The following is a 21,942-nucleotide window of genomic DNA, read 5'->3' as shown; positions in this document are numbered from 1 at the left end:
GAGCTTGTATGGTTATAAGGAATCACACATGTTTTTAGTTTTGTAAATATGTATTTAAGTATGTTATGGTCATTTCTTTTAGGGCCTAGTGTTGTGTACAAGTCTAAAGGCTTAGCGCTTGCTACCTCGGGAGGTCAGGCAACGGATCGTGTGAAAAAAACAGGCCAGACCTTAGAGCGTTTTGAGGGGACCCTGAAAAGGAAACGTTTGGAGACAGATACACACAGTATGTTATTTATGTTTGCTAACTTTGCAGCTTTAAGGTTTATTATAGGTTTTTCTTTTTTTAAGGGGTTTTGGATGATTTAGAAGGAAACATGTATCAGGGATTTATCATTTTGTATGTTTATAAGTAATCAGACTCATGCTTCTAGTTTTGTAAATATGTATTTAATTATGTTATGGTCATTTTTAGGGCCAAGTGTTGTGCACAAATGTAAATGCGTAACACCTGCTACATCTGGAGGCCAGGCAGCGGATCATGTGAAAAAAAACAAGCCCGACCTTAGAGCATTTTAAGGGGATTTTGAAAAGGACCTATTCAAGGGACAGTACGCACGGTATGTTATTTATGTTTGCAAACTTTGCAGCTTTCAGGTTTCTAAAGGTATCTAGGGCTTATTATAGGTCTTTATGGGTTTTGGATGTTTTAAAAGGAAGCATGAATTAGGCTTTAGGATGGTGTATGTTTATAAGGAATAGGCTTTTGCTTCTAGTTTGTAATTTTCTTTTAATTATGTTTCTTTTAGGGTCTAGTGTAGCGCTTACGCCCTTTGCAGTCCCAGCAACGACTCGTGTGAAGAAAACAAGTCAGCCCTGCACAGAACACTTTGACACAACAACCGTTGGGGGTTATGAGGAGTGTGTGGGGCTCCAAAATATTTTAAAGAAAAAAAAAAAAGAACTTTAAATTAAGTTTGAAAAAAGAGGTACGGTTTACAGGGGTTCAACCTGTTTTAAATGTTACTAACTCAAGTGTGGAAGATCAAAGTATTCAGGTCACTCCGGCGGATGCCCCTCAGGCCCAGTCTGTTAGCTCTGATAAAAATATACGGTCCCGTGTAAAGGTTACAACACCTATAGACCCATCAGCTAATAGATCGCGGCTAGAGAGTATAGGTTGTGGCAATATTACCTCTCCTTTTGTGCTTCCATCTTTAAAGGCCGTAACTCCTTTAGACCCAATACCAGCCGTCGTTAGGGCACGGTTTCCTGATTATGGATACTGTACACCGCCCCATACCTATTCACCCACAATCCCTAGCAGTGAGAGGTATGTTGATATTCCCCAAAATTTAGAACCAGCCTTGGTGGTACCAGGTGTACCAATAGCCCCTGATTCTGAAAATGTTATAATAATTATAGACTCCCCTATAAAAGAACCTCTTGGAGATTTTCCTGCTTTAGACCCAATACAGGATACCACTAGGCAACGGTCTCTGGATTGTGGAGATTATTCAATACCCCATACGTGTTTACGTACAAGCCAAAACAGTGAACGGTGTGCTGATATTTTCCAGAATTTCAAACAGGTCCCTTTGGTACCAGATATACCAACAGCCCGTGCTTCTGAACCTATTATAATAATTATAGACTCCCCTGTAAAAGAGCCTATTGTAAATCCACCTATAAAAGAGCCCATTGTAAACCCAGATATAAAAGAGCCTATTATAGTTAACTCAGATTCCCACATAAAATTAGCTTGTGAAGAATTTGTATATGCCTCTGTTATTTGTAGGTTAAATGACCCCCCTAAGCCATTAGATCTTTCAAGCACAGGGCCAAATGGTGTAAACAAACGGGTGTGTGCAGTGAACAATTTTCACAAGCTTGATAATAAACCGTTGTCTCTCCGACATACCTTTAAACATGTTAACACATCAGCCGCCAGGGTGACTGTTCCCTGTTATAAAAGGGGTGACACTGCTAAGCGGTTATTTGAGGTAGATGTATTAAATAGTAAAAAAGGAAAACATCTACCAGGTATACATAAGAAAGTAAACTTAGGCTGCCAGAGGTATAGATTAAAGCAAAGGTGTACCAAAAAAGCTTTAATTGATACACATAGAGGTGTTTGTAAGGCCAAACACCTTTTGTTCAACATGAAATCTAAAACCAATGTACTGGCTCAAGACTATAAAAAACAGTCTTTAAAAAATAAAGCTAGGGCTGCTCCAAATCAGTTGACAATCCCCATAACAGCATTAAGGACTGGGTTAGGTCCTGGGAAGTCCACAAATGGTATAGATGTAATGACACCCCCTAGCACCATAGGGTATGGTTTGGAAGATGTGCATACACCCCCTAAGCCTGTAGACATACCACATTTACCTGTAAAAGGTACAAAGGCCTTGCGTTTAAAATGGCTTCGCTCTAGGAGACAGAGGAAAATGTTTTTGAAACGCTTAAAAAAAGCAAAAGCTATCATTACCCGCCGTGCAAAGAAAGATTTAGAGCTTCACTCTCCAGATACACCTGACACGTCTGATACAGAAACTGTTTTTTTACAGAGTTTGGGAACATACCATCATGATATACCAAAATATAAAAGTGTTGAATACTATGAAGTTTTTCGTTTTATGAATCTAGATAGGATAACCTCAACAGGTCACGCACTATTACTGATAACAGAATCGGTTGAGAGGCTTTTTCCCACATTTTGGAATCTGCTGGTCCTAATGACTTTGTCCAGATCCGTTTAGACAGTTCTACTTTAAATAGACCTCTTTTTACCAGACGATCCCACCGACAGGTGTTTGATGTTTTGGAGTTTTTAGAAAACATTGGCCGTTTGCTACAAAGTAAGGCTGAGCTTCTTGTAACGGAACCCTTAAGAATTGTAACTGTGATTGTTAGATCTAGAGAGGGTGGCGTGTACAGTCCTTTAAAGAAAAACACTCTACAGTATGATTGTGGCAAGAAGAAGCGTTGGCTTTTGGATTTTAACTATGGGGACTTAAATATATGTATAGCTGCCAGTAGCATAGGTCTGCTGGAGCCTAGAACTGTTACTGACGGTTACATACAAAGAAAGGCTTTAGAGGTCCACCAGACTCTGGGTATACCCCCTGACGTCATGGTTGGTTTTAATGAAGTGTGCCTATTTGAAGGTTACTTTGGGGTGCCGATCAAAATTTTGTATAATGAAGACCGGATTTGGAAATATTTTCCCCAGGGTGACACTTCTAATAAAAACACTGTCTACCTTTTACATCATGAGAAACACTATTACGGTATTTTAAACCTACAAGGTTTTCTAGGGGTAAAGAATTTATGTCCTTTTTGTTGTCATATATACAACAATCGAATGGCTCACAAATGTAGATTACATTGTCACATGTGTCAAAGAGATGGGTGTCTTGTGTTGGATGAATCAAAGTTTAAATGTCCCAAATGTAAAACTTTTGCCCGGTCTGAACAATGCCTTAAAAAACACATTGAGAAAGCAGCGCAGGGTTTTGCCCAATGCTATTTGAAAACGGACTGTGTTTCATGCGGTCGCTTTATAAATGCTGATCATGAATGCTGTGGTAAAATTTGTCCTAGATGTAAAATTGAATTTGTTTCATTGGAGGACCATTTGTGTTACATGACCGTTCCAAAAGATGTGGCTAAAACTGAGGATTACATTGTGTTTGATATAGAGTGTATGCAAGAGACAGGCATACACGTCCCAAACTATGTTTATGCCAAACATTTGACGGGTGATAAGACATGGTCCTTTTATGGTATAGACTGCATTAAGCGTTTTATTACTAATTTCTTGGATCAAAAATTTAGGGGGTATAGCTTTCTGGCACACAACAGTCAGGGGTATGATTCTTTCTTTTTGATACATGAAATGATTAAAGAACGAGTAGCAGTCAAACTGGTAATGCATGGTGCAAAGCTAAAACTTCGAGGTAATACCCTTTAAAATTCGGTTTATTGACAGCTTGAATTGTTTGCCTATGAAGTTAAGTAAGTTGCCTAAAGCTTTTGGATTTCCAGGGTCCAAAGGTTATTTTCCGCATTTTTTAATACCCAGCAGAATCAAAACTATGTGGGTCCTATTCCTCCTGTGGAGTGCTATGGTTCAGAATTTATGATGTCTGAAGAAAGGGAGGCATTTCTAAAATGGTACTCAGAGGCCCGTAAAGATGTTTTTGATTTTAAGAGGGAGCTAAAAAGGTATTGTCGCGAAGATGTTAATATTTTGAGAACAGCCTGTAACATTTTTAGAAACGGTATCATTGAGCTAACCCAAAAGGAGCACATTTTGAAACCCAATACTCCTGAGGAGTTAAAATATGTGACGTATGTTGATCCATTCACTTTTATCACGCTAGCTAGCATGTGTATGCATATATATAAACAACTGTTTCTTGAGCCTGAAACAATAGCCCTAGTGCCAATCGACTTGTATCATGGAAAACAAAAACGTTTTTCTACCCCTTCTATACAGTGGTTGATGTACTTGTCCCATCAAGATGGTATACCTATACAACATGCCCTGCGTGGAGGGGGAAAAAAGATTGGTCCCTATTTTTTAGATGGTTATGCGTGTCTAAATGGGGAGGAATTGGCCTACGAATTTAATGGTTGTTTTTTTCACGGGTGCCCCCGATGCTATAAGGAAAATGACTATAACACCATGATGGGCTGTACTAATGACCATTTACATAGAAGAACACTTTTAAAAAAGAATTTTCTTGAAAACAAGTGTTTGCGCGTTATTACACTTTTGGAGCATGAATGGACAGATATGCTAAAAAATGATGAGGGGCTAAACATTTTTTTGAAACAAACAAATCTACCAGAACCCTTAGAACCCCGTGATGCTCTCTTTGGGGGAAGGACTAATGCTGTTAAACTTTACCACGCGATAGCTCCTGGTGGAAAGATACATTACTTTGACTACACCAGTCTCTATCCCTTTGTTAACAATTCAAAACCATACCCGCTAGGACACCCCCAAATTATCTATGAAGATTTTGGAGATGTTAAACAATATTTTGGACTGATTAAATGTCAGGTGTACCCCCCTAAAAAACGTTATTTTCCAGTGCTCCCTCAAAGAGTTTCTGGAAAACTAATGTTCCCACTTTGTATGACTTGTGCCACTACAAAACAAACTGAAAAATGCACACACAGTGATGAGGAACGCTCTATTACTGGTAGCTGGTGTGCTGTTGAGCTACAAGTGGCCTTGCAGAAAGGATACCGGCTGGGTAGGATTTATGAAATATGGCACTTTGGGAAAGCTACAGTAGAGCTGTTCACAAAATACATTTGACTTTTTCTTCGAGACAAACAGGAAGCATCGGGTTACCCCGAAAGTTGCAAGGATGATGAATCCCGACAGCGGTATATAGACGAGTATTACAAACACCAAGGGATACGGTTAAGACCCGAGTTCATTGAAAACAATCCCTCTAGACGTCAGTTAGCTAAACTGTGTTTAAATTCCTTATGGGGTAAATTTGCGCAAAGAACCAACCTTCCAAACACAACCATTATAACGGACCCCGAAGAGTTGACCGCTTATCTTTTTGACTTGGGCTATGACATTTTAAGCTTACAGTTTATAGACGAGGAAACAGCGTGTCTTTGTTGGAAGTATGCCAAAGAGTTCCCAACGTGCTCCAACAACATAAACATTTTTATTGCATGTTTTACAACAGCCCACGCCCGTTTGGAGCTTTATAAAGTCATGGATGCCCTCCGAGACCGTTGTCTGTACCACAATACTGACTCTGTTATTTTTGTCAGCTTTCCCGGTGATGAGGACCCGCCCCTGGGGGATTATCTAGGTAATTTAACAAGCGAACTAGCTCCGGGAGAGCACATTGTAGAATATGTTTCTGCAGGTCCCAAAACCTATTCCTATAGGACATCCGACGGTGTTGTCTGTATGAAAGTAAAGGGTATCACTTTAAATGTTAGCAATAGTATAAAAATTAATTGTGACAGTTTAAAGGAGCTGGTGCAGAAATACTCTTTAAACAACATAACCAGAAATATCACAGTTCATCAACCTTCAATAGTGCGTAAAAAGAAACAATGGGAGATTAGCAGTGAAACGCTGTAAAAAACCTTGAGGGTAGTATTTGATAAGCGTGTGCTTACTGCTAATTACAAAACATTACCCTATGGTTATTGAAAAGGGAACAACGTATACGATGGATACCCGGTTACAACACCCTTTTTCATGCGTGTTAGCGGGACCTTCTAGCTTTGGTAAAAGCTATTATATTAAGCAGCTATTAGAAAATGTACCCTCTGTTATGAATACCATTCCTGAAAATGTTATCTGTTTTTTTTCTTGCTGGCAGCCCTTGTATAATGAATTGGCATCTAAAATACCACATCTGAAGTTTGTGGAGGGCTTACCAAATTCTTTGAATGATGACCGCTTGCTACCACCAAATCTTGTTAATATGATTATTGTAGATGATCTTATGATGGAAGGAGGGCATAGCTCGGAAATCGAGAAAGCCTTTACACAATACTCACATCACAGGAACCTTAGCATTTGCTACATTGTTCAAAATGTATTCTACCGCGGAAAGGGCAACCGCTCCATAACATTAAACGCCAGCTATATAGTGTTGTTTAAAAACTCTAGAGATAAACACCAACTAACCGTCCTAGCAAGACAGATGTACCCGGCTAATACCCGTTTTTTTATGGAGGCTTCTGAAGACGCTACCTTAAAACCTTACGGTTACCCCTTGGTGGATCTAAAAACAAACACTTTAGAAGACTACAGATTGAGGACCGGTGTTTTCCCTCCTGATATACCCGTGGTTTACGTACAAAAGACATCTAGAAAACCACGGTGAAAAACAATCTTTCCTCATTAGCGACGACGACCTGCTACCATGACGGCCCGTATACGTAGGAACTTTGCTCTTCTTAAAATGCTAGTAACAGCTCCACCCCAACAACGGAAGGCCATTTTGTTCTCAGCCTCTGATGATCTAGTATCGGCTATAGCAGAGATTGCCTTCAACACTATAAAAGGTAACGTTCCGTTATCCACCCGGCAACTAGGCGTTTTAAAAAAGAAAAAAACCCTCCTTAAAAATCTGAGTAACAAGAGGTCGTCTATAAAAACCAAAATAAAGCTTCTAAAACAATCTGGGGGTTTTATAGGGGCACTCCTAGGTTTGGCATTGCCTCTAATTACTAGACTTTTAGGGGGTGGTTAATGGAGCATGCCCAAAAGATGTATTTGGTTGACAAACGTCAGTTGGAGGGTATAAGTACCCCGAAGCGGGAAGAAACAGATATCCGAAAATCAGCCACTTTAAGGCTTGACTCTGAAATGCAAGAGGTTTTAAAGCGGCATGATTTATCAGACTATGATAAAGTGGGGCTCTATTCAACTATTCTACAAAAATACTTAACATACTTTAGACAGGTCGAAAATGAGAAAAAAAACTGATGTTGTACATGCCCCCCGAAGACCCTGCAATTAGCTCTAAACCCTCCCTATCAACCTCTGCCCCGGATCCTATTGTAATGGAAATTTTGGACACTATTAACCCCCGTTATCCTAAAAATGCAGAACCTTTGATGAACAAAATGGGAAGTGAAAAAAACGTGGCAACATGGAACAACAAGGGAGAATTTATCTATAAAGGAACAGTTGTTAAAGGATCAAATGTTCACGATTTAGTTCATCAAAAGTTCTGCATTTTTCCGATATTTTTTTTCTAATAGCTGCTTAATAAAATAGCTTTTACCACAGCTAGAAGGTCCCACTAACACGCATGAAAAAGGGTATTGTAACCGGGTATCCATCGTATGCGTTGTTCCCTTTTCAATAACCATAGGGTAATGTTTTGTAATTAGCAGTAAGCACACGCTTATCAAATACTACCCTCAAGGTTATTTGCAGCGTTTCACTGCTAATCTCCCATTGTTTCTTTTTACGCCCTATTGAAGGTTGATGAACTGTGATATTTCTGGTTATGTTGTTTAAAGAGTATTTCTGCACCAGCTCCTTTAAACTGTCAAAATTAATTTTTATACTATTGCTAACATTTAAAGTGATACCCTTTACTTTCATACAGACAACACCGTTGGATGTCCTATAGGAATAGGTTTTGGGACCTGCAGAAAGAAATTCTACAATGTGCTCTCCCGGAGCTAGTTCGCTTGTTAAATTACCTAGATAATCCCCCAGGGGCGGGTCCTCATCACCGGGAAAGCTGACAAAAATAACAGAGTCAGTATCGTGGTACAGACAACGGTCTCGGAGGGCATCCATGACTTTATAAAGCTCCAAACAGGCGTGGGCTGTTGTAAAACATGCAATAAAAGTGTTTATGTTGTTGGAGCACGTTGGGAACTCTTTGGCATACTTCCAACAAAGACACACTGTTTCCTTGTCTATAAACTGTAAGCTTAAAATGTCATAGCCCAAGTCAAAAAGATAAGCGGTCAACTCTTCGGGGTCCGTTATAATGGTTGTGTTTGGAAGGTTGGTTCTTTGCGCAAATTTACCCCATAAGGAATTTAAACACAGTTTAGCTAACTGACGTCTAGAGGGATTGTTTTCAATGAACTCGGGTCTTAACCGTATCCCTTGGTGTTTGTAATACTCGTCTATATACCGCTGTCGTGATTCATCATCCTTGCAACTTTCGGGGTAAGCCGATGCTTCCTGTTTGTCTCGAAGAAAAAGTCAAATGTATTTTGTGAACAGCTCTACTGTAGCTTTCCCAAAGTGCCATATTTCATAAATCCTACCCAGCCGGTATCCTTTCTGCAAGGCCACTTGTAGCTCAACAGCACACCAGCTACCAGTAATAGAGCGTTCCTCATCACTGTGTGTGCATTTTTCAGTTTGTTTTGTAGTGGCACAAGTCATACAAAGTGGGAACATTAGTTTTCCAGAAACTCTTTGAGGGAGCACTGGAAAATAAAGTTTTTTAGGGGGGTACACCTGACATTTAATCAGTCCAAAATATTGTTTAACATCTCCAAAATCTTCATAGATAATTTGGGGGTGTCCTAGCAGGTATGGTTTTGAATTGTTAACAAAGGGATAGAGACTGGTGTAGTCAAAGTAATGTATCTTTTCACCAGGAGCTATCGCGTGGTAAAGTTTAACAGCATTAGTCCTTCCCCCAGAGAGCATCACAGGGTTCTAAGGGTTCTGGTAGATTTGTTTGTTTCAAAAAAATGTTTAGCCCCTCATCATTTTTTAGCATATCTGTCCATTCATGCTCTCAAAGTGTAATAACGTGCAAACACTTGTTTTCAAGAAAATTCTTTTTTAAAAGTGTTCTTCTATGTAAATGGTCATTAGTACAGCCCATCATGGTGTTATAGTCATTTTCCTTATAGCATCGGGGGCACCCGTGAAAAAAACAACCACTAAATTCGTAGGCCAATTCCTCCCCATTTAGACACGCATAACCATCTAAAAAATAGGGACCAATCTTTTTTTCCCCTCCACGCAGGGCATGTTGTATAGGTATACCATCTTGATGGGACAAGTACATCAACCACTATATAGAAGGGGTAGAAAAACGTTTTTGTTTTCCATGATACAAGTCGATTGGCACTAGGGCTATTGTTTCAGGCTCAAGAAACAGTTGTTAATATATATGCATACACATGCTAGCTAGCGTGATAAAAGTGAATGGATCAACATACGTCACATATTTTAACTCCTCAGGAGTATTGGGTTTCAAAATGTGCTCCTTTTGGGTTAGCTCAATGATACCGTTTCTAAAAATGTTACAGGCTGTTCTCAAAATATTAACATCTTCGCGACAATACCTTTTTAGCTCCCTCTTAAAATCAAAAACATCTTTACGGGCCTCTGAGTACCATTTTAGAAAGGCCTCCTTTTCTTCAGACATCATATATTCTGAACCATAGCACTCCACAGGAGGAATAGGACCCACATAGTTTTGATTCTGCTGGGTATTAAAAAAATGCGGAAAATAACCTTTCGACCCTGGAAATCCAAATGCTTTAGGCAACTTACTTAACTTCATAGGCAAAAAATTCAAGCTGTCAATAAACCGAATTTTAAAGGGTATTACCTCTAGAAGTTTTAGCTTTGCACCATGCATTACCAGTTTGACTGCTACTCGTTCTTTAATCATTTCATGTATCAAAAAGAAAGAATCATACCCCTGACTGTTGTGTGCCAGAAAGCTATACCCCCTAAATGTTTGATCCAAGAAATTAGTAATAAAACGCTTAATGCAGTCTATACCATAAAAGGACCACGTCTTATCACCCGTCAAATGTTTGGCATAAACATAGTTTGGGACGTGTATGCCTGTCTCTTGCATACACTCTATATCAAACACAATGTAATCCTCAGTTTTAGCCACATCTTTTGGAACGGTCATGTAACACAAATGGTCCTCCAATGAAACAAATTCAATTTTACATCTAGGACAAATTTTACCACGGCATTCATGATCAGCATTTATAAAGCGACCGCATGAAACAGTCCGTTTTCAAATAGCATTGGGCTAAACCCTGCGCTGCTTTCTCAATGTGTTTTTTAAGGCATTGTTCAGACCGGGCAAAAGTTTTACATTTGGGACATTTAAACTTTGATTCATCCAACACAAGACACCCATCTCTTTGACACATTTGACAATGTAATCTACATTTGTGAGCCATTCGATTGTTGTATATATGACAACAAAAAGGACATACATTCTTTACCCCTAGAAAACCTTGTAGGTTTAAAATACCGTAATAGTGTTTCTCATGATGTAAAAAGATAGACAGTGTTTTTATTAGAAGTGTAACCCTGGGGAAAATATTTCCAAATCCGGTCTTCATTATACAAAATTTTGATCGGCACCCCAAAGTAATCTTCAAATAGGCACACTTCATTAAAACCAACCATGACGTCAGGGGGTATACCCAGAGTCTGGTGGACCTCTAAAGCCTTTCTTTGTATGTAACCGTCAGTAACAGTTCTAGGCTCCAGCAGACCTATGATACTGGCAGCCATACATATATTTAAGTCCCCATGGTTAAAATCCAAAAGCCAACGCTTCTTCTTAGCCACAATCATACTGTAGAGTGTTTTCTTTAAAGGCCTGTACACGCCACCCTCTCTAGATCTAACAATCACAGTTACAATTCTTAAGGGTTCCGTTACAAGAAGCTCAGCCTTACTTTGTAGCAAACGGCCAATGTTTTCTAAAAACTCTAAAACATCAAACACCTGTCGGTGGGATCGTCTGGTAAAAAGAGGTCTATTTAAAGTAGAACTGTCTAAACGGATCTGGACAAAGTCATTAGGACCAGCAGATTCCAAAATGTGGGAAAAAACCTCTCAACCGATTCTGTTATCAGTAATAGTGCGTGACCTGTTGAGGTTATCCTATCTAGATTCATAAAACGAAAAACTTCATAGTATTCAACACTTTTATATTTTGGTATATCATGATGGTATGTTCCCAAACTCTGTAAAAAAACAGTTTCTGTATCAGACGTGTCAGGTGTATCTGGAGAGTGAAGCTCTAAATCTTTCTTTGCACGGCGGGTAATGATAGCTTTTGCTTTTTTTAAGCGTTTCAAAAACATTTTCCTCTGTCTCCTAGAGCGAAGCCATTTTAAACGCAAGGCCTTTGTACCTTTTACAGGTAAATGTGGTATGTCTACAGGCTTAGGGGGTGTATGCACATCTTCCAAACCATACCCTATGGTGCTAGGGGGTGTCATTACATCTATACCATTTGTGGACTTCCCAGGACCTAACCCAGTCCTTAATGCTGTTATGGGGATTGTCAACTGATTTGGAGCAGCCCTAGCTTTATTTTTTAAAGACTGTTTTTTATAGTCTTGAGCCAGTACATTGGTTTTAGATTTCATGTTGAACAAAAGGTGTTTGGCCTTACAAACACCTCTATGTGTATCAATTAAAGCTTTTTTGGTACACCTTTGCTTTAATCTATACCTCTGGCAGCCTAAGTTTACTTTCTTATGTATACCTGGTAGATGTTTTCCTTTTTTACTATTTAATACATCTACCTCAAATAACCGCTTAGCAGTGTCACCCCTTTTATAACAGGGAACCGTCACCCTGGCGGCTGATGTGTTAACATGTTTAAAGGTATGTCGGGGAGACAATGGTTTATTATCAAGCTTGTGAAAATTGTTCACTGCACACACCCGTTTGTTTACACCATTTGGCCCTGTGCTTGAAAGATCTAACGGCTTAGGGGGGTCATTTAACCTACAAATAACAGAGGCATATACAAATTCTTCACAAGCTAATTTTATGTGGGAATCTGAGTTAACTATAATAGGCGCTTTTATATGGGGGTTTACAATAGGCTCTTTTATAGGTGGATTTACAATAGGCTCTTTTACAGGGGAGTCTATAATTATTATAATAGGTTCAGAAGCACAGGCTGTTGGTATATCTGGTACCAAAGGGACCTGTTTGAAATTCTGGAAAATATCAGCGCACCATTCACTGTTGGGGCTTGTACGTAAACACGTATGGGGTATTGAATAATCTCCACAATCCAGAGACCGTTGCCTAGTGGTATCCTGTATTGGGTCTAAAGCAGGAAAATCTCCAAGGAGGTTCTTTTATAGGGGAGTCTATAATTATTATAACATTTTCAGAATCAGGGGCTATTGGTACACCTGGTACCACCAAGGCTGGTTCTAAATTTTGGGGAATATCAACATACCTCTCACTGCTAGGGATTGTGGGTGAATAGGTATGGGGCGGTGTACAGTATCCATAATCAGGAAACCGTGCCCTAACGACGGCTGGTATTGGGTCTAAAGGAGTTACGGCCTTTAAAGATGGAAGCACAAAAGGAGAGGTAATATTGCCACAACCTATACTCTCTAGCCGCGATCTATTAGCTGATGGGTCTATAGGTGTTGTAACCTTTACACGGGACCGTATATTTTTATCAGAGCTAACAGACTGGGCCTGAGGGGCATCCGCCGGAGTGACCTGAATACTTTGATCTTCCACACTTTTAGAGTTAGTAACATTTAAAACAGGTTGAACCCCTGTAAACCGTACCTCTTTTTTCAAACTTAATTTAAAGTTCTTTTTTTTTTTCTTTAAAATATTTTGGAGCCCCACACACTCCTCATAACCCCCAACGGTTGTTGTGTCAAAGTGTTCTGTGCAGGGCTGACCTGTTTTCTTCACACGAGTCGTTGCTGGGACCGCAAAGGGCGTAAGCGCTACACTAGACCCTAAAAGAAACATAATTAAAAGAAAATTACAAACTAGAAGCAAAAGCCTATTCCTTATAAACATACACCATCCTAAAGCCTAATTCATGCTTCCTTTTAAAACATCCAAAACCCATAAAGACCTATAATAAAATAAGCCCTAGATACCTTTATAAACCTGAAAGCTGCAAAGTTAGCAAACATAAATAACATACCGTGCGTACTGTCCCTTGAATAGGTCCTTTTCAAAATCCCCTTAAAATGCTCTAAGGTCGGGCTTGTTTTTTTTCACACGATCCGCTGCCTGGCCTCCAGATGTAGCAGGTGTTACGCATTTACATTTGTGCACAACACTTGGCCCTAAAAATGACCATAACATAATTAAATACATATTTACAAAACTAGAAGCATGAGTCTGATTACTTATAAACATACAAAATGATAAATCCCTGATACATGTTTCCTTCTAAATCATCCAAAACCCCTTAAAAAAAGAAAAACCTATAATAAACCTTAAAGCTGCAAAGTTAGCAAACATAAATAACATACTGTGTGTATCTGTCTCCAAACGTTTCCTTTTCAGGGTCCCCTCAAAAAGCTCTAAGGTCTGGCCAGTTTTTTTCATTCACACGATGCGTTGCCTGACCTCCCGAGGTAGCAAGCGCTAAGCCTTTAGACTTGTACACAACACTAGGCCCTAAAAAAAATGACCATAACATACTTAAATACATATTTACAAAACTAAAAACATGTGTGATTCCTTATAACCATACAAGCTCATAAATCTTAATAATTGTTTCCTTCTAAAGCACCCAAAAACCATTAAAGAAAAGCCTGTAATAAAATACACCCTAGATACCTTTATAAGCCTTAAAGCTGCAAAACTCTTTGGTAAGCAAACATAAACAACGTACCATGCGTATCGACCTCTAAACGCTTCCTTTTGAGCTGACCCTCAACATGTTCTGCTCGGCCCAACAATTGTAAATCTATATAAAAACATTATAACATTAATCCTTACTTACATACTGCAGGAGACACACACACACACACACACTCCTCTTACAGGTTTTGGAAATAAATTTATCAATTAAAAAAGCTCCATAGCCTACCCAAACATATGGTCAGACCATGCATACTAGCGCAGACTCCAAGAGCGCTGTCTACCTCTCTCCATAGCACCTTCTCTATATATACACACCATACTCCGCCCCTATGGGAGGACCCATAACTACATCACCCCCACAACGCCCCCCGGCCTGCCCCCAGACATCACAACTTCATACCTACATCATCTCACCAGAGACCTGGACCTTGACACGCCTGTAATGTCACCGTACCCCCATACTGGACCACGCCTAACCACAAAATATTACCTCATCCACAACATCACCACCAGGAAACGCCCTTATCTATGCCAGCCATCCCCCAACACAACACATGACATCACTATTAGGTTAGGCCTTAGGGGAAACTTCAGGGACACACCCGTGATGTCACCATTCCTGCTGTGCCACGCCTAACCCAAAATATTACCTCATGCACAACATCACCACCGGGGAAATGCCCTTCTCTACGTCTACACACCTCTAAATACAAATCATGACATCACTATTAGGTTAGACCTTAGGGGAAACTTCAGGGACACGCCCCTGATGTCACCATCCCTGCTGGACCACGCCTAACCCAAAATATTACCTCATGCACGACATCACCACCGGGAAACGCCCTTATTTACGCTGGCCATCCCCCAACACAACACATGACGTCACTATTAGGTTAAGCTTTAGGGGAAACTTCAGGGACACGCCCGTGATGTCACCATTCCTGTTGGACCACGCCTAACCCAAAACAGTACCTCATGCACGACATCACCACCGGGAAACACCCTTATCTACACCAACACGCCCCTAAGCACAACGCATGACGTCACTATTAGGTTAGGCCTTAGGTGAAACTTCAGGGACACGCCCGTGATGTCACCATCCCTGCTGGACCACGTCTAGCCCCCAAAATATTACCTCACCCATGACATCACCACCGGGAAACGCCCTTTTCTATACCAACACGCCCCTGAATACAACACATGACGTCACTACAGCACAGGACATCCGGTAAGGAGGGACCTGCGTTACCATGGACACCACAGGAGGCGGGACATCCGGTTAGGGCAGGACTTCTGGGTAAAGGGGGCGTGGCCACCTGTCACATTATGCAAACCATGCCCCCTTTTGAGTTTGATGAAAGGGGGGTTATAGTACTACTGGCAGGCATCTTTTGCCTGCTTGGTTGTTTGTAGCATGCCTCAAGAGTCCTGTTCAGCACTGCTGTTATTATAGATCTACTTCAATGATTTGATCCTTCATGATGGAGTCTAGTTTTATAATTATTCTACTCGCACATCACATAGGTTATCCTTAGGCTTAATGGTGAACCAGACATAATCCGGGACAAGGTGAACAATTTGATCAAAGTCATCAATTTATGGATGAGCAATAACGGGTTAAGTCCGAATCTTACTAAGAATGGGTTTCTAGTGTTCAATCCGAGGCAAAACAGAACCAAAGCGAAATCACGGTGTGATTGCTTTGCCAGCGCTGATATGACCATCCTCGGCTTCAACAAAGCTACTATAACAGGCGCTCATGCCCTTCCTCGCACACCAGTGGACAGCACTGCAAGGGCTACCATAGGTCCCAGACAGGATGACTGCAGGGTCCTAGTTCTGGGAACCTATACAAAGATCTTCACTTTGCTACAGGTTATGATGAACACTGTGGCTTGCATAGTTACCCACAACCCCAGGGGTGATCACACCTCACCCGCCCTCTGCCTAATATATTGGCTTCCAGTATGGTCCAGAATCAGCTTTCAGATGTGTACGTTGAAACAAAGGCCCTGTATGACAAAGCGACAAATATCCAGCCACAAGTTCAACATCCAGACGAGCGCCGCACTGTTGAAAGAAGAAGAGCTGCTACGCGGTTCCGCGCGTTAAGTGACCTACACGTTCTTCCAGGTTCAGGAAGCTAAGTTATGCGGGCCTTTGCCGGAAGAGACAAGCATGAGATCTGAGTTGCTGTCTTACAGAAGTACACTTAAAATACTGCTGTTTTAATTGCCCTTGATTCTGTATTTGCCACTTTGAGTTGTTTGCTGTGGTGCAGTTGGAAACCCTATAAAAATGGGAACAGATAGCCCTCCTGCTCTGGCATTCATTTTTAGCGCCGCAATGTCCACCTGAAGTGAATGCGGTGCTTCATAAAATCACTGCCATTTATTTGTGCAGTTCTGTGCCCACCCACTGTTGTCCGTCTCCTTCACATTTCCGTGTGAAGTCCCTGTGTCTTGTAAGTTGCTTTTACAAGAGGTGGACTATAAGTGGCATACAGTTGCCCCAGGTGAGATATCTCTCGAAAAGGTATTGAATGGATGCCAATGCTGAAGCTTTTGCCTGCAGTGAACAGAGAACAGATATACTCATTGTTTTGATTGTGTGGGTATTACTCAAAATGTCTGGATCGTTTTCCACATCTCATACAATGCCTACAATGTTGAAGAAAGAATGGTTTTTATGGGGATTTAAAGAAAGATATGTTGTTTCCCAGATTTTAAAACCAAAGACTTGACTGCCGTATGCGGGCCCCTAGATAAGACTTTGAAGTGGGAGTATTTTACACCCTATTTCTTGAAGTGGAGATTAACGTTTTTTGTGGGATTTGAAAAGTAATTTCCATTACAAATACAGATACGTTTGGGCCAAAAGTAATCCATAGTAACTCAGGCAGCTTTTGGGCATTCGCACTTCTTTGCAATTGGTCATGCGTGCATGTCTGAAAGATGCATTTTTAGAATAAAGTTTGCGTTCAGATCAGGCACTGACGGGAGTAGAGCTCCTTCATGTGGCACTGCTGTGCAGGTACCGCGGATCAGACCACAGGCGTGGACGGCGGACGCTGTGTTTAGTCAAACTATATTAAACATTACATGGAAAAACGTGATCAAATTAAATGGGACTTTGTCCGACTTGGTGGAGCATGCCTTACTCAACAACATGGGAAGAAGGAATACAAACACGTGTCTGCGTTCCAGTACGCTAAGCGTTAAAAACAGAAACAATTAAGAAAGAATGGCAGGCGCTTCAGACGGAGAGCATTTTGGGCCATTAGAACTGCCATACTCTTTCATTTTGAGCATTGACCACAAACGGTTGCTTTGCATTTTGCACAAAGAATATGCTCACATGCTCTGCCTTGCCACCACAAAGTTACAGGAACGGCGGTTTAAAGGCTATAGGTGACACGACAACAACGCGTTCATGCCTTGTTTATCTAGTGTCCACTGCGATGTTTAACTATAGAACAGTTCCACGTCATCCGGAGCAGCTTAATTGAGTCCTGGCTTTTTAACAAAAAACTTTTACCTGCCTTCACTTATATTTTAGATGGTTTTTTGCGTTGTCAAAAGCGCTCCAAATCGAAGCATGCAAAGAGATGTTTGCTAAAAAGATACAATACTTTATATAACCTGCTCTTAATGACATGGCGATTGCGGGCAACTCAGATATGGACAGAATGGACATGAGGCCAATGTGCAGGCTGTGGTGTGTGTAGCGTGAATGGTGATATGGTGTGAACTATTTTAAGGCGGAGGAATTTATAAAGAACAAGTGGCCAGACATTAAGCATGTGAAATAAGTCATAACCACGATTGAGGAAAGTACTTGTTGAGAAGGTACACAGTCATTTCAGCATAAACACCTTTGAGAGCTGACTTCCGGTGGCCTGGATTGATTGTGGTATTGAGAGAATAATGCATCACTGTGCAATAATAATGACAGGGTATTAATTAAGCACACAGCTTTCAAGATGCCTGCATTTTTTACTGGAGGGACCATGGTATTGATGAAAAATGATTAATGAACCCTATATAACTCCTTCACGTTTTGTCACAAAATGTCAAGTATGCTTTGGTCATGAGAGGATATTTTTTAACGTGAAATAATACGTTTGTTCACTGATAATTGTGTGTAGTTCTTAAAAGAAAATATTTCCAGTGAGGGAATCCTGAATAATCTAAGTATTATTTAAGGGGTAATTTCGTCAACCTTGTGTGGAGTGTAGGATCATCTCCAGAAGAATGGGCAGGTAAAAAGGGTTAATAATATTCTAAAAGATACTATCCAGATTCCTGTGCCCGGAGCAATGTGTTCAAAGGATACTTTGCAGGACATTGGGAGCATAAAACAGAACCACATTCTTCTAGAGAGAAGGTCTCCTTTGTTTTGCTTAAGGAAGAAGTGATGAGAAGTGCTGTCACAGTGCTGTGCCCAGTGTTTGCAGAGAAAGTGTATCGGATCAAAGATTAAATGAGATGACAATGAGGGCATGGCTAATAACGTCAACAACTGCAAGAGAAAAATTAAGCATGCTTTCATTCCAGGTTTGCAGAACAAGAGAATGCGTTTAGGGCTGAGATGTTACTACAGTTCAGTGGGATTGTTTGTGTAGAAATTCTGATCCTTGTCCAGTGTTGGAATTTAAATGTAATAAACTTTGTTTGGCTAAACAGAAGGTGTAGAAGTTTTGAAAAGGTGGCCAAGTGAAGGTTGTTGGTTCAAGAAGCGCATGATGCATGGCACCGGGATGTATCTACCCTTGTCATTGTGGTGCGGGTATTGAGGATAAATGATGAGTGGAAGAGAGCTTGCTGGAATGGATGGTGTCGGCGGTAAGAATTGGAGAGTGTGTTGTTGAGTATGCAGCAAGTGGTGTGGGTTAAAGTGTGAAGTACAATGACAGATCAACTAGATATAGGAAAAGTTCCTACATTGTTTTAAAAAATATATTAGACCTCTTTGCGTATATATGTTTTGCCGCGGTTTGTAGGCATGTGTATTTTCTTTAGGAGAATTAGGACATGTATTGCATCTATGATATAATAACTGGAGGTGACACAAGACAGGTTTCACTATCAGTGACAAAGCGCTGGCATCTGTGGCTTTCCTATGGGTGGCCAAGGAAAAGCATCCACTATATTAGCTTTGTGTCTCGTAAATCATGTGTGGTGTTGGTATATCATGCATGTGGTTGGTATATAGAATGGGGCATGGGAGTGGCCGCTCAGAAGAAAGAGGCGTCTTGTAAAAGAAAGGTGTTCCCTGGCAGATATATCAGAGAGCTGTTGTTTATTAGGCACACCTGCCAAAACACATCATTCATTGTTCCACAACTTATCGAGGGAGGTATCCACAAGACGATCAATGTTGGGCACACACTTCCATATTCTTAGTAATCCATTGCTCCTACTCACTAAGCTTTATCCATATTATGTTTTTCCTTACTCTCCGCTTTGTCCCCGCATTCCCAATTATCTCTTATTCGCCAATCATTAATCTTCATACTTTGCACGCTTTGAAGTATCCTTCTTTAGAGCTCTCATGCATCTTAACGCCTACTTTTTAACTTCAATCTCCTTAACACTCTTATATCATCGAGTAACTTTAAAGCATTATTGTGAGCCCTACACACCCCCCTTTGTCATTGTTGCACTCACTATGTCCGTCTTTTCCCTAATTATTAGACTGCATCACTCTGTTGATCCCAATCCCACTATTTCATGTGTGCATAGGTTGGCCAGCTAATTCCCCTCCACAACGCCCAGCTTTGTCCTTCGTATCGATCTAACTTCACCTTTATATCACAACTTAATCTCCCTAACCTATGGCGTTCCCTTCTGTTCTACCACCTCCTGTCTCTGTGGGTCATTTTAAACCAACTCTTTTAACCAGTATCTTTGGCCCTCTCTCCCTTCTTTGCTCAATTTGGACCCTCCTTACCCTATCATCTAATTACACCCTCCCATTTGCCTCTTAACTGACCCTACACACCAAATCACCTACTGGCCACCTGGCCTGATTCTACACCCTCACACTCAACTTTCTTTTACCCAGAACCTTTACAGCACTTCACCACTCTAATTCGGTCCTCCCCGTCAGCCCCATTCAATCCCCCCTCTTTGTTTCCATCCATTCCTCTTTTACCCTCAAGCTATTTCTTGCCTCCTTTCCATTAATGCACCATCAACACTCAGGCTGTATTCCCTTCTTTTCTCTAGTTACCCCTTCATCTGCCCTAGACACCTTCTAGTCCTCCAAGCTTTTGGGCCATTGCTCCCCTTTGCCCCTTCTTTTTCAATAGCCCATGCTAGGTCCCTTCTTTACCACCACACCCCCTCGCCCAACGTTTTCCCAATAATCGTCGTTTGCCTTCTATTACTATCCTTCACTCTCCCCCCCGTTGGACCTCCATGTGTTCACTCCCTCATGCTTACTAAATAAAACTCCTTTCTTTCCCACACCTGCACTTTATAACCTGTCCCAAATAGCCCTACACAGTACACTTCCCTTTCACATGATCTATTATCCTAGTCAGCTCCCAGCCGCTCTCTTTATCCCCCCACATAGAATGTTTACCAACAAGCTCCTTACTCTTTATTTACTCCATTGCAAATCCTACCCTTCACGATCTCACCGTTTATTCTCTCATTCATTTACTTGGCGCCCCTTTATTGTTCACCTTCTTCACTTCCACCAGTAGTATTACTCCTGTGCCACTCGCCCCTCTAACTTGTTGCCTCCTCCCCTCCTTCTCTTCATCGCCGGATAAGCCCTTTACCCTCTCCACATGTCCGTGCACCGTACCTGCCACCGGCTCCACCCGCACCTCAATCCTCCAGTCCTGCCGCGCTCCGACTGACAGCCGCAGCTACCTAGCGCACAGCTCGCAGCGAGACCGCGCCCACCGGCCCGCCTGAGGCGAGCCGATTGGATGCAATGCTTGGCGCGCTCCGCCCCTCTCTCCGATGTCACTGCCCTCTTGCACCCGCCCCTGACCTCGCGCTCTCAACGGTCAAGCACCATCGGTCCACCCATAACATTCTCATTGGCTTTCTGGCATGTTTACGGCGCTCTTCATCAGACCAATGACAAGCGGTGGGCGGTGCGTGTCGGTCCTGCGACCTCAGCCACCAAGTTTAAAGTACAATTAACCTTAAAAATAGAGCCCATTATTTTGTACTTCACACATCAATTAGTGAGTTATGTGCTTGTAAAGTACATGGTGTTATTTAGTGTTACACACATCGGTTACGTCGTACTTAAAAGGCACATGAGGATGTGCTGCAGTGCGATGCCACGTGCACGAGGAATACGTTGGATGTTTACCACAGCAGGAATTTGTCGTTTTCGGTTCATGCACGACAAATGTTCTATTCTGTCCTTTACATGCATCAATAATGTTACAGTGGGTGTCAAAGTGGCAGAAAATGGTGTAATTTAAAGCATATTGGAAAAGAGACATTGACATTGTCCAAATCACGATAAAATGTAGAGGTACAATTCACATTTTTAATGGTACCTTCTAGCATGGCAATGCTATGGTTTGGCTGTGCTGTGGTACGTTGTTGGCTTTGCCGCTTACTAGTTCATGGTGCATGTCCAAGTGCGTTCTACCATAACACCATGTGAGATTGAGATGTGATACAGTTGGAGTGTCTTTGAGGTGTCAGTGGGCAGTAAGAAGGGTGGTCCTGTGAAACTGACTAGAAACTTTGGGCACTGAATCTGTGCCATGGCATCGTGACACCTGACACAGAGCAACACAGGTTCGATCGATGGGCCCGCGCATAGAAACCTCTGGATATTAAACGTGTTATAAATAACCTATCATCACCTAACATCTCATGATATGGCCTAACTAC

The 21,942-nt window shown here is 41.3% G+C and overlaps 1 protein-coding gene across 1 annotated transcript in view; it reads right to left on the bottom strand.

The window, feature by feature from the left end:
- FKBP5 (FKBP prolyl isomerase 5) overlaps positions 1-20,981 on the bottom strand; it is a 569,315-nt gene extending 548,334 nt beyond the window's left edge. The window contains exon 1 of the mRNA XM_069633443.1: positions 20,885-20,981. The gene's annotated coding sequence lies outside the window, so the exon portion shown is untranslated. The remainder of the gene's footprint in view (positions 1-20,884) is intronic.
- Positions 20,982-21,942: the final 961 nt, after the last annotated feature.

This window comes from Ambystoma mexicanum, chromosome 13, assembly GCF_040938575.1.
Source record: "Ambystoma mexicanum isolate Mex_15411 chromosome 13, UKY_AmexF1_1, whole genome shotgun sequence".
Lineage (NCBI taxonomy): Eukaryota > Metazoa > Chordata > Amphibia > Caudata > Ambystomatidae > Ambystoma > Ambystoma mexicanum.
Note: the sequence above shows the minus strand (reverse complement) of the source record. Positions and strands in the feature narration are given on the sequence as shown.